General features: G+C 43.1%; 1 non-coding gene across 1 annotated transcript; it reads left to right on the top strand.

Annotated features, from left to right (window-relative positions):
* Positions 1 to 2,903: 2,903 nt before the first annotated feature.
* Positions 2,904 to 2,974, top strand: TRNAG-GCC (transfer RNA glycine (anticodon GCC)). The gene has a single exon. It is a non-coding gene; the product is annotated as a tRNA-Gly (tRNA).
* The last annotated feature ends 11,667 nt before the right edge of the window (positions 2,975 to 14,641 follow it).

Here is a 14,641-nt window from a genome sequence, read left to right as displayed (position 1 = left end):
AGCACAAGGATGAAGCGTTTAGTGTTTTCAAAACGTTTGTGACACTTGTGGAGAATCAGAGTGGCAAGAAGCTTAAATGCTTACGCACTGAGAATGGTGGAGAGTATGTTTCAAAGGCCTTTCAGGACTTTTGTGAGTCAAAAGGTATAAAACGTGAACTTACTGCTCCTTACAATCCTCCTCAAAATGGTGTTGCTGAGAGGATGAATAGGACCATACAAGAGAAGGTCAGAAGTATGTTGTCTAATGCACAGCTGCCAAATGGGTTTTGGGCTGAAGCTGTATCAACAGCTGTTCATCTTGTAAATAGATCTCCTAGCAAGGTTTTGCAGAAGGATTCAGTGCCAGAGATGGTATGGTCAGGCAAAATGCCCTCATACAAGCATCTCAGAGTCTTTGGTTGTGAGGCATATACTCACGTTCCAAAGGAATTTAGGAACAAACTTGAGCCAAAGAGTAGAAAGTGCATCTTTCTAGGCTATGGTAATTCTGGCGAGATGGGGTACAGACTTTGCGATCCCGAATCTAGAAAGGTTGTCCGCAGCAATGATGTTCACTTTAATGAATCCAAATATCATTCTAAACCAGAGAGGGTTGAGGAGATTAGAAGAGTTGTCTTCCAAGAAGATGGACCTGCACGTGCAAGACAAAATGTCAGGGCTCAGGAGAAGCAAGGACAGGATAGAGTGGAGCCACAAGTTGTGGCTGAGCCTGAGCCACCTATTGTGCGTAGATCTGGACATGTCACGCGACCTCCTGATAGGTTTGTTCCATCTATGAACTATGTTATGTTGACTGATTGCAATGATCCTTCATGTTACAAGGAAGCAGTGCAAATGAAGGACTCCGGGAATTGGCAATTGGCCATGCAGTCAGAGATGACAGCTCTGCATAAAAACCAGACATGGAAGCTAGTTAAATTACCACAGGGCAAAAAGGCTCTACCTTGTAAATGGGTTTACAGGTATAAGATCACCGCTCATGATAGTCAGCCAAAGTATAAAGCAAAGCTTGTTGCCAAGGGCTTTCAGCAAGAACAAAGCATTGACTTTGATGAAGTCTTCTCTCCGGTGGTCAAGATGACTACATTGAGATGCTTTCTTGCATTCGTTGCCATATTAGATTTGGTGTTGCACCAAATGGATGTCAAGACAGCGTTCTTGCATGGTGATTTAGATGTGGAAATTTACATGTAGCAGCCAGAAGGGTTTGTTGAGAAAGGCAAGGAAGATTTGGTATGCCAGTTGTTGAAGAGTCTTTATGGCTTAAAACAATCACCAAGGGCATGGTACCATAAGTTCCACAAGTTTATGCTTTCTCAAGGCTACAAACGTAGTGAGTTCGATCACTGTCTATATACAAAGAAGGCTAAGGATGGCAGTTGGATGATCCTTATTTTGTATGTGGATGACATGTTGATTGCTGGCAAGCACCTGGAAGAAATTTCAGCTTTGAAGTCAAAGATGGAAAAATCATTTGACATGAAAGACATGGGTGAGGCAAGTCATATACTTGGTATGCACATTGAGAGAGACAGATCAAAGAAGTTGATTTGGTTATCTCAAACAGAGTATATTGACAAGGTTTTGCAACGTTTCAATATGGAGAATGGAAAGGCATTGAGTGTTCCATTGCCACCATATGTGAAACTTAGCAAACAAGATTGTCCTGTGTCTGAGGAAGAACAGGCTGAAATGGATAAGATTCCATATGCGTCTGTAGTGGGTAGTTTGACGTATGCAATGATTGCTACTCACCCAGACATTGCATTTGCAGTGGGAGTAGTAAGTCGATACATGTCAAACCCAGGCAAGAAACATTGGGAGGCAGTGAAAGGAATATTGAGATACCTGAAAGCTACAAAGAGTATGTGTATATGCTATGGGAGTCAGGAGCTAAGTGTAAAGGGTTTTACAGACTTAGATTATGCAGGTGACTTAGACAACCGAAGGTCTACGTCAGGGTATGTATTTACATTGGCTGGTGGAGCAGTATCATGGCGTTCCAGATTACAAGATTGTGTTACTCAGTCTACTACAGAGGCTGAATATGTTGCAGCATCAGAGGCATGCAAAGAATCAATTTGGCTTAATCGACTAATCCACATAGATCTAGTCATCTTACATCCATAACACTTTTCCTCTCCTCACACTGACATGCATTACAATATCAACGCAAGGTCTATTCGTGAGAGATGGAGCATGAGCAGTATGTTTGCAGAGGATCCCTCAATTCTGCACCCATGACTCATTGTCTCTGTTGGTACTCACATGTTGTACAACATTCCTCTCCCATGACAAACACTAGATGCCATCGTTCTCCCTCCTGTGGAGCAGAGCACGAGTGTTATGCCAACTAAGTTGGAGTAACATGAAAGCTATGCTTTTTGGTTCCCGTATTGTCTTTCTCTATTTGGGTTCTTCTTGCGGAGTGGATGTCGGAATGCAAGCGACGGCGGAGAGTATAAATTGTGGGACAATGCGCGAAGAAGTGATGCATATTTTGTTTTGTTTTAGGAGTGTCACAAGCGTGCGCGGTAAATGTCTCATTGGTCCTTGGAGTGATCGTGGGAAACTTTTCCCCGCGAGGGGCCTAAAGCTTCAGTTTCCTCTCCCGCTTCGTTTTGATTATGATTGCCGGATAGAACACGGAGGATTAATTAGGAAGCTCTCGTCTTTTGCTCATTTCCGAAGGTAAGGGAAGACACAATTGTAATACATGTGCCTGCGTTGCAAAAGAGAGCAGAGGACTAAGGCACCAAGAGCTGGCAGGCATCGAACGAAAGAGAGCAGAAGACTAAGGCACCAAGAGCTTGCAGGCATCGAATGGAAGTGAGCAGCCTGTAGAAAGCTTGTGGCGGCTACAGCGCCCTCCTCACTTTTAGCCCTCGCATTGGCATGCAAGCACTGGTGGTCTAGTGGTAGAATAGTACCCTGCCACGGTACAGACCCGGGTTCGATTCCCGGCCAGTGCATACGTTTTGCCTCTTACCCCCCCGTTAGCAGCACTGATCAGAGCTCGCTATGCCGGGTGCCACTTGTTGTTTGTTGGTGGAGGATTTCTTGCAAGGCCCGCTCATCGTTAATTGTGAAAAGTCATTTGTTGCCATTGATTTTAAACAAGCCTAGACAAAAATCTTCGTCGTGATGCAGAGCTAGAAAATGGTTTCATAAACAATGTTCAGATGCTCAAAAGCCGCTAAAGGGATTGGAATGACAAAGAGGCTCTATAAATCAAGGTGTCACAGAGCTAGAAATGGTTTCGTAAGCAATGTCAAGATGCTCAAAAGCCGCTAAAGGGATTGGAATGACAAAGAGGCTCTATAAATCAAGGTGTCACAGAGCTAGAAATGGTTTCGTAAGCAATGTCAAGATGCTCAAAAGCTAGTAAGGGGATTGGATGCAAACGATGACAAAGAGGCCGTATAAAATGTGTACACTCACTCAGCTTCTTCTTCAGAGAAGCGAAGAAGATGGGAAGTGAATCTACCTACCATTTGACTTCCCCATATGGCTGAACTATCTTTGAGGATGGTTCTCCCCTCTATCAGAAATCAAAGCAAGACACACTCAAGGGGGACAATTCGGAACCTTTTTTTTTTGGTCGTTCATCAACCTCAACACAAATTTTTTTCTTTTCGCTATCATAGTGTTCCATACACACGGTTTGAAAGCACTACTACTGAAGCCTAGCATAGCACTAGGTTCCTCTTTTCCATCTTTTTTTTTTTTCGTGTTGTGATAAATTGTTACCACTTTTGATGCTCCTAAGAATAAGGAAATTTTCTCATTCTCCTTGGTAGTTAGGTAAAGATATTGTTGAAGACACAATATAGAAACAAACAGACTACATAATCATCATAATGTTCATACAAGAGAACGATGTAGTGAGCATTTGAAGTGTGATATGGAGATGCACACAATGAGTGGGAAATGAGACCTTACATAAATCCAAGGAAGGAGCTCATCAAAACACTGCCTATGTCAGTAGAGGTGCATGCTAGCCTAGACTACATGGAGAATGCCTATGCCAACAATTCCCCCCTTCAACATGTAGGTGAAACTAACCTATGGCGTGGGAAAGGTAAATTTCTCAAAAGGGATAGGTATATAGCAATCGAAATCTGTTAGCTCTGAAACAATTCAAGGAGTGTAAAAATGCACACATCCATCTGCATGTGGATGCACTATGTAAAGCGATTGGCCTCTAACCACAATCCTGCACTCCAAGAGAAAGACTAGAATCGATCTCTGGCATACGACTAAGAGCATCAGCCACCACATTGTATCTTCCTTTACGATACCAGAGCTTGACGTCATATTCCTAAAGAATCTCAGCCCACCTGGCTTTCGGACCCTTCAAATCGGTTTGTTGTGTAAACCATTTGATGCTTTCATGGTCAAACACAATCTCAAACTGAGCACAGTAGAGTAGTTCTGTCCTGCTGCATCAAGCTTCTTGCTTTCAAATGCAATTGGCCACCCGTCTTGTAACAGGACTACTCCAATAGCACGGTCACTGGCATCCGTTTCCAAAACGAATGGTTTCAAAGGATCTACCATAGCTAGTATTGGAGTTGTAGCTAATGCATCCTTGAGCGTATCAGAACTATGATGTTGAGCGGGTCCTCACTGAAAAGCTTTTCCTTTGCCTTTCAGTTGGTCGTCATGGGAACAACAATATTAGCTTAGTTTTTAACGAACCTTCGATAAAAACCTGCAAATCCTTAAAAAAATTGTAACTCTTTCATATTTTTAGGAGAAGGCCACTGCCGAATTGTATCCACTTTGGATTGATCCATATGTAGCCCAATAGTTGAAATAACATGCCCAAGATAGTGAATTTCTTGCTTCAGAAAATCACGCTTAGATTCCTTGGCATATAATTGATTTGTTTGTAACAATTCGAACACCTACCTCAGATGTTGTAAGTCTTCAGAAGCACTATATACTAGAATGTCATCGAAAAAAACGATGACAAGTTTGCCCAAGTACGGTCTCAAGACACTATCCATAAGTGTCATGAATGTTGCGGGCGCATTGGTTAACCCAAAAGGCATAACCAAAAACTCGTAGTGTTCAAACCTTGTTCGGAATGCAGTTTTGGGTATATCAACAAGTCGAATACGTACTTGGTGATAACCCGACCGCAAGTCTATTTTTGTAAAAATACGAGCATGAGTGAGCTTGTCGAACAACTCATCCACGCGTGGCAAATGGGTACTTGTTCTTAACAGTAACCGCATTTAAGCCACGTTAGTCTACGCACATGCGTATACTGCCGTTTTTTTTCTTCACTAATAGGATAGGAGAAGCCCATTGAATAAACCCTCTATTAAGATAGTAAGCAAGCTGACGTTCCACCTCAGCAGCTTCAGAGTAACTCATGTGGTAGGGTGGTTTACTGACAGTTTTACTACCTACAACCACATCGATGCTATGTTGCACCGATCGTGTCGGTAGTAATCGTGATGGTAAATCTTTAGGAAAAACATTGTGAAATTCCTTAAAAATTTTAAATCACTAGCAACCTTTGCTTGTTGGGAAGTAGCCATTGGTCGAAGAGATGAGAGAGAAGCATGCGGCGTTGAGGAATGTTCAACATATTCAATGTTAGAGAGCAAATGAGACAATGAGTAACACAATAAAACTTGATCTATTTCATTATCAGAAACGAGCTGTATAAGCTCAGCTGTACATATCAGTGGTGAAGAAGGTACATCCTTCTCTCCTAACAACAACATATGTGCGCCATGGGATTCAAACATCAAGCTGTTGTGCTCATAGCTACGCTTCAGTGATGGTCATAGGCTATGCAACCATTCCCTACCAAGGACCACGTCTGCCCTCTCCATGTTCATAACCTAAAAATCCAAGGATGTGGAGTAGCCTTGTACTTCCAACGGTACAGCTCGGACTTGAGTATCCCAGACTTCGGCATCATGTCCATTTATCATTGCTACCTTGTAGCGGTGGGTACTCGGAGTTTGAGGCAATTTGAGTTTTTTCACCAATCCAAAATTAATGAAATTGTGAATAGCACCGTCATCTACCAAGATGCGCACCTTGTACCCTAGCAGAGATCCATGCATGCGTACTAACTCATGTGGTCCGAAGGTCTGTTGCCACATGGAAGCTGTGAGACAGCATTCATGCACCACCTCGGTGTGTGCTACTCCACTGTAGAGAATCTTGAGGAAGACTTAAGAGGCAGCAGTTGCATCGTGTGCACTGCTTTCTCCTTGCCATGAGCAGCAGATTTCCCCTTGGGACAATCCTTTTTGCCATGACCGCTTCCCAAGCATTGAAAACATAATTTCTCTTTCTTAGCCTTATCAAAGTCCTCAGGAGAGAGAGGACCTTTGGAACCCTTGGATTTTTTAGCTGCTTCATTATGTGATTTCTTTTCATCTGGATCATCATGAATGTGTGCTTTCATTATGTCTTCCTCAAGTGTTTTAGGGTCTTGAGTCTTGACGTGGTTCTTAAGTTCTGGCGTCAGATTGCAGATAAACCCATGTACTTGCTGAAAGGTGTCTAGTCCTTCCAACTTGAGGATAAAATCCCGATAGTAGTGAAATATATATATTCAAGCAATGATGGGTATTGGCGCATGGAACACGTGTCCCAAGCCATCCAATTCCGATCTGCCTCATTTGTAGACAAAAATTCTTTGCGAAACATAGCCTCAAAGGTTGCCCAACTCTGTGGTATGATATTCTTCTCCTTGAGAGACATCCACCACTTGTAGGCCTTGCCTTCTAGAGTTAAGCTTGTTTGTAATGCTCTGACTGCATCCGGAGTATGCCGTAAGGCGTGAATTCTATCCCACTTTTTGAGAAAGATATTCACTGTATCCTTATTGCGATCTCGATCTTCTCCCTTAAAAGTTGGTGGTTTGGTGTTTTTCAACAACTCATCCACCTCCCTTGTAGCGAGAGTGTGCAAAGAATCTGGAGATGGACCCTATCCATGAGCAGAAGGGCCTTGTCCCTGAGTAGTAGTTTGCTCATGCATGTGTGTGGCAATAGGGCCCTTGGCCTGCTACCTAAGTTGTATCACTAATGTAGATAATTTAGTGACGTTTTCATTTAAAGATGCAAAATTTCCTTCCATGACTAATATGCATGTCTGAAGTGCACAAAATTCTTGAATATCAAGCAGTTCATATACGTCGTCACCCGCCGTAGCGTCGCGGGCACTCTCCGTGAGAGCATCCGGCCGCGAGCCATCACACGGGTAGGATCAGGTGTTTGATGCTCGAAATCAAAAGTCATATTAATATCTGAATCCATGGCAACACCGTGCAGGAGAAGGAACAAAAGAAAAAATACCTTGAGTCGCGGAAAAATAATCCCTACTCGTAATTGGCACCGCAAACGGTAATTAGCCGTGCTAATTATGTTGGTTGTCCAAGTTGTAATCAATCCGCAAATCCAACCGTGCGGGTACCCTGCTTTGACACGTTGTGGCCGTATCCATAGCAATTGTTATTGCTTTAATGTAATTGACTCTATGAATACGATTGCCAATGAATCCCTTTGGAAAATTTATCAACTTGCTGATTTTCTGCACACAGCACGCAGGGTAGTATCTAATTGCCGGCCCCTTTGCCGATCATAGCCGAGTATGTGGTAAAAGTGTGCGATTATCTTGGGTTCGAAGCTGCGATGCGACCTGCTTGATGCGATGTGGGTACTCGCCCTTAGGTGACTTTAAGTCCTAAGGCCAAGGGCCTTAGGCGTTTTGGATGTGAACACAAAGCTCACAGAGCTATGGCCGTCGAGCAGACAGCGCGCAAGGCAAGTGGAGTTGAGCCCGATCAAGGTGATGAGAATCTAGCGCCGCCCCCGTGTCAAGAGTTGCTCAGCGCGCCATGGAGCTCCTGTTGAGCCCTTCAGCGGCGGCCGATTTGCTGCACCTTCACCCGACGGCTCCTCCTTCCCAAGCCCCCCTACACACGCTCTTCGACTTCGCCTTCCTCCCTTAGCAAGAGAAAGTCTCCACGGCATGCAACATGCAAAATCTTTCTTTGGCTTAGAATCACCACGCCCTCCTTTCCCAAAAAAAGTAACTTGGCTCTTGATACCAGTGTAATTCCTAGGGGAGACTAGTGCCTAGAATCCACCTCCCAACCTCCCACTATATAGGCCACGCTCCTAGCCCTTTGCCCTAGCTGGATTCCCTTTCCACATTGCCTAGTCCGGCCCTTGGCCCAGTCCATGAGTCCTTGGCCTTGCCCTTGTCCTAACATGATCAAACTTTATTCAAATTGCACACGGAATGCGATTTATGCAAGGTCAGGGTGTAGCATGGGGTTTTGGCACACTCCATACGCGATGGTGATGTCCATTTGGACTAATTTTGAACTCTAAAATTTTTGCAACAGCAGCCTATGATTGTTTGTTGTGCATTGAGGATTCTGCACATGGTTTTCTCTTGGGTGTGAGAGTGGTATTGGTGGTAGGCTTTCTCTCAAGTGGGAGGATATGATGTATGCTTGAGTGAAAATTTTGCACATGGTTTCGAGCATATTTATTGCATGTATGGTTGTTATGGTCAGATAGCCGAGATACTACCAAAAATCTTGCAAATTTTTCCCATCAGTTTTATGCGCATGATTTGATGTTGTCTAGGTCCTGATTGCAGGTTGCACTTAGGGCTTGTGCAGTATTCTCTGTATGTGGGAGATCAATGCATGTATCCCTCGATACCTCACTGGGTGAGCTTGGTGATTAGCTCACAAGTTTGCAGTAGATTCTTGTGGAGCAGTTACAAATCATGTACTCACATAGCGGGAGGTTTATGCTCATTGATTCTAGTCGAGAGATTCTCAAATTGTTCACCATTTTGTTTGGCATTGTTTATTCCCTCGTTTTTTGGTGACATTTTTCTCCAGCTACAGAGGAGACACTACCATTTTTTTGCCAAGTTTTATGCGTTGTCTTAGGTGCTAGAGAGTTGTTTTAGCCAAGTTTTGGCTTGTGCCTATGCAGATGGTCATTTTGCTTGTGCTCTCATTGCGTATGGTCACAATTTATGCATGATTGTTTCTTGGTTTTGGTAGAGGGTTATGCGCTTTATGCAATCTTTGCCATAGTTTTGGTGGTAGCTGTTTGATCAGTTGGTTTTCTTTTGCATTGTGTTGAACAGTTATGCTCTTGTGAACAGTGCATTTACACTTTGTGTGGGCTGATCTATAGACTCATTTTGCACTTAGTTATGGCATCTTGTGGTGACAATTCTTCATTGGATACACATGTTGGTGTATCAAGAAGATCTCAGAGATGCAAGCATGTGATTTGTTGGCATTGTGGTAGACTAGGGCACCTGAGGAGACATTGTTTCAGGCGTTGGAGACATAGAATGTTTCCATTGGTTGTTGGTGAGAGTACGAATGTGGTAGACAATCCTACTTCCACATGTTCACCTAGACATGCGTGGACTTTGACTCACGATTGGAAGCTGGACAACAATGCTTTATGAATGTTACTCCTCGTAGGGGAGTGGTTTAGCACCTTTTTTTCTCTGAGACAGGATGGTGTTCAGGGTGTGAGTGACATTCATTTCCACTTTGCCAGTGGGAGTATGCTTGTGCTCCATGATGTTCAGTATGTGCCTGATGCTCATAGGATTTTGATCTCCGTCTCGAAGTTCAGAGATCATGGGTGTCATGTTTAGTTGATTGTTGAGTCTTACTTGATGAGGAGTGATAGTGCTCATCCACCGTGGTGCTCGTTTGACTCTTCTCAACGTTCTTGGTGTCAAAGATGACATAGTATCTTTGAGTCCATTGCCATGTGGACATTCGCAGTCTAGGCGAGTACACTTTGTTGATGAGCAGCGTGACACTTTGCTCATTGTACATGCAGGGTCTGAGGAAAGACATGTAGAGGAGGACACTATTTTTTGAGTGCACAACTAGAGTAGTCACCGGCGGTGGTGAAAGATTCTGACGCTTTGCAAGTCAGTGAGCAGAGCACTGAGTTACATGTGCGAGACAATGCAGTCTGAGTGACTTTGTAGACATGCACTTTTGCGGATGAGCTCCAGAGAAATGTGCATGTCATGTTTGTAGATACAGAGTTAGAGCAGCCAATGGCCATGCTCAGCAAGACACAACGGATTCATCTTCTGCGGATAGAGATGCCTCTGCCATGGAGATGAACGATTAAATTGGAGTTCTTTGATATTCTTATGCTAGATGTTGGCATGGTTATGCTAGGACAGGTAGAGCATGGTATGATGGATGCAGGGAGCGATCACAATGTTGAGTACCCTTATTTTTCCACATCTATTTGTCTCTAGTCTTGATGATGCAGGGATTGCAGATAGTGTAGAGGCAGTTGATAGGGACATGTTAGCCGAGGTCACACAGATTTCGTCAGCGTTTGGGGCACTAATGTATGACCTTTTGAGGTTGAGGCCTGAGATAGCAGCTACAGTGGGAGCATTTGCACTTGGCATTGTTAGTCGTTCGATGACTGAAACTAGCATGATGCATTATGGAGCATTGCAAGGTTCAGTGGATACTTGCAAGACTTGCATGCAGGCTCTAGTAGTGTTGCACACACTTCCTTGGTGCTAGAGCGGATACAACTACATGCACATCTACGGAGTGAGCCAGTGGATGTAGGTTGAGAGAGTCTCTCACTTATATTTCATTGTACATACTAGTAGTTTGGCTGGGGTAAAGGCTCATGCGCCCACCCAAAGTCTGGTCACTCACCATATCCCCCTGCCTGTTGAGATGTCGAGCTCTACACCTTGAGCTGGCATCCACTACGGGTCTTGGCCGCTTACGGCATTTACTCACTGGCGCGTTAGGTGACCGACACGGAGGATCTCTGCCAGTGATTCTACAGCTGGACTACACTTATAGTGCCAGCCTAGTACGCTTCTAGCGAGTTCACACTTAGTGACCGCATGTACATATGTGCTACTTTTCAGCTTTAGCACTTAGTCATTTTGTACTCTCTTTTCTGTGAAGAAGAAGAAGAAGCTTTCCATCTCTGTGTGCTTTGTGCTTGTCTTGTGTAGCTCTCTTGCATCCTCATTCTTTACACTGCCCACACGTATACAGATACCTTATTCTTTATATACATATGAATAAGGGGCTCACTCACTCAATTCGCATAGAGTGAAGCTCCAACCATATCGTGTGTGAATCTGTTCCCTTCCTAAAAGATGGTCTATAGGTGGAACTATCTACATGTAGCAAAGGTTGAACATTGTAAAATTGTATGATTGCAATCAAACTAACAATCAACAAAGACTTTAGCTATGGTCAAAACTCATCTCGAACTCATAGAAGAGTCTACCTTGACCAAGGTGCCCCTAGGATAACATCCTCATGTTGGAGATGGGAGATGAAAAAGTCCTCTTTGTTGATGAAGCTTTGGACATGAAGCCTCAATTTCCCAATCAAGGGAGTAACGGAGGCTTATTGTCCCTTGAAAGCATTATCGATAGACACTCTGATGGATGTTATGATGCGCCCAATTATGCATGCACGATATCTGAACCTAAATTCCTATACCTGAGAATATTTGCTCGCATAGCTATTCAATCCTTCCAATCTGAGTAGCCAACATGAGATCACATATATGATTAAACTTAATTCAAATTGCACTTGGAATGCAATTTATGCAAGGTTAGGGTGTAGCTTGGGGTTTTGGCACACTCCAAACACGATGGTGATGTCCATTTGGACTGATTTGAACTCTAAAATTTTTGCAACAGCAGCCTATGATTGTTTGTTGTGCATTGAGGATTTTGCACATGGTTTTCTCTCGGGTGTGAGAGTAGAATTGGCGGTTTTCTCTCAGGTGGGAGGATATGATGTATGCTTGAGTGCAAATTTTCCGCATGATTTGCTCATGGTTTTGAGCATATTTATGGCATGTATGGTTGTTATGGTCAGATACCCGAAATACTACCGAAACTCTAGCAAAATTTTCCCATCAATTTTATGGAATCATTTAATGCGGTCCAGGTCCTAATTGCAGGTTTCAGTTAGGGCTTGTGTGGTATTCTCTGAATGTGGGGGATTAGTGTATGTATGCCTCAATACCACACTGGGTGAGCTTGGCAATTAGCTCACAGGTTTGCAGTGTCTTGTGCAGCAGGTACAACTCATGTATTGACATTGCGGGAGCTTTATGCTCATTGATTCTAGTTGAGAGGTTTCCAAATTGTTTGCCATTGTGCCATAGTGTTTTGGCATTGTTTATTCCCTTGTTTTCTAGTGACATTTTTTTCCAGTTACAGAAGAGACTCTGCTAGGTTTTATGCACTATCTTAGGTGCTAGAGAGTTTTTTTAGCCAAGTTTTGGCTTGTGCCTATGCAGATGGTCATTTTGCTTGCGCTCTCACTGTTTATGGTCACAATTTATGCATGATTGTTTCTTGGTTTTGGTAGAGGGTTATGTGCTTTATGCGATCTTTGCCGTAGTTTTGGTGGCAGGTGTTTGATCAGCTGGTTTTCATTTTGCATTGTGTTGATCGGTTATGCTCTTGTGGAAAATGCATGTATACTTTGTGTGGGCTGATCTATAGACTTTTTTTGCACTTAGTTATGGCATCTTACAATGATAGTTTGTCATTGGATGCACATGTTGGTAAATCAGGCACATCTCAGAGGCGCAAACATGTGATTTGTTGGCATTGTGGCAGACTAGGGCACATGAAGAGATATTGTTTCAGGTGTTGGAGACATCGAACATTTCCATTGGTTGTTGGTAAGAGTACAAGTGTGGTAGACACTCCCACTTCCACAGGTTCACCTAGACATTCGTGGACTTTGTCTCACGATTGGAAGTTGGACAAAAGTTCTTTATGCCATGTTACTCCTCGCAGGGGAGTGGTTTAGCACATTTTTTTCTCTGAGACAGGATGGTGTTCATGGTGTGAATGACATTCATTTGCACTTTGCTAGTGGGAGTATTCTTGTGCTCCATGATGTTCACTATGTGCCTGATGCTCATAGGATTTTGATCTCCATCTCGAAGTTCAAAGATCATGGGTGTCATATTCAATTGATTGATGAGTCTTACTTGATGAGGAGAGGTTCTCTGTAATAGTGCTCGGCCATCATGGTGCTTGTTTGACTCTTCTCTACGTTCTTGGTGTCAAAGATGACATAGTCTCTATGAGTCCATTGCCATGCAGACATTGATGAGTCTTACTTGATGAGGAGAGGTTCTTTGTAATAGTGCTCGGCCATCGTGGTGCTCGTTTGACTCTTCTCTACGTTCTTGGTGTCAAAGATGACATAGTCTCTATGAGTCCATTGCCATGCAGACATTCGCAGTCTAGGAAAGTACAGTTTGTTGATGAGCAGCGTGACACTTTCCTTGTTGTGCATGCAGGGTTTGAGGAAAGACATGTAGAGGAGGACACCTCTTATTTGAGTGTGCAACTAGTGCAGTCACTGATGGTGGTGAAAGATTTGATGCTTTGCCAGTCAGTGAGTAGAGCACTAAGTCACAGGTGCAAGACAATGAAGTCTCAGTGACTTTGCAGACATGTACTTTCGCGGATGAGCTCCAAAGAGCTATGCATGACATGTCTGTAGATATAGAGTTAGAGCAGCCATGCTCAGCGAGACACAACGGTTTAATGCTCTGAGGATAGAGGTGCCTCTAGCATGGAGATGATCGATTAAATTGGATTTTTTAGATATTCTTATGCTAGTTGATGGCATGGGTATGGTAGGACATGTAGAGAATGGTACGATGGATGCAGGGCACCCCTTTTTTTCACATCTATTTTTCTCTAGTCTTGATGGTGCAAGGATTGCACATAGTGTAGACACAATTGATAGGGACATGTTAGTTGAGATTGTACAAATTTTGTCATCGTTCGGGGCAGTCATGTATGACCTTTTGAGGTTGAGGCCCGAGATAGCAGCTGCAGTGGGAGAATTTTCACTCGATTCCCATAGAGTGAAGCTCCACCCATATCGTGTGTGCATCTCTTCCCTTCCTAAAAAAGGTCTATGTTAGGATGAACTATCTACATGTAGCAAAGGTTGAACATTGTAAAATTGTATGATTGCAATCAAACTAACAATCAACAAAGACTCTAGCTATGGTCAAAATTGATCTTGAACTCATAGAAGAGTCTACCTTGGTCAAGGTGCCCATGTGATTTTTTTATTTATTTTTTCACAAAACTCACAATTGTGAGTGATTGTATAAAATTTCCACCAAGAAAAATACAAATCAGACTCAAGATCATTCGAGCCTTGAGGGGTGGATGGTTACAAAAGGAGTACCAAGTAATATACTATTACCAAAAGCCATTCCTTTACACAGCAAGGCTCGACCAAATGGCGAGGGTTGCCCTAAGACAATCATCCGAGTTTTTCTTTTTACCTATCACATATATTATCTCCTTACTTTCTTGTACAATCTCTAAGAAACTAGCCATAGAGAGATCGTTATCAAATGCATGGAAGTTCCTAGCCTTTTAGATATTACTGAAGAAACAATATTTGACAATCTAAGTACAGATTAGAAGTGCAGGAATTCAAAACTATTTCCCACCAAGGCATAAACCCTTCTTGAAAAACCCAATCTTCCACGTTCTTCATATCCCTTTGCACACCTTCCCTATCAGGCATTCCATGAAAAGGTGGG

This window comes from Adiantum capillus-veneris, chromosome 4, assembly GCF_014529385.1.
Source record: "Adiantum capillus-veneris isolate H3 chromosome 4, ASM1452938v2, whole genome shotgun sequence".
NCBI lineage: Eukaryota > Viridiplantae > Streptophyta > Polypodiopsida > Polypodiales > Pteridaceae > Adiantum > Adiantum capillus-veneris.
This window is presented reverse-complemented; position numbering and strand designations above follow the sequence as displayed.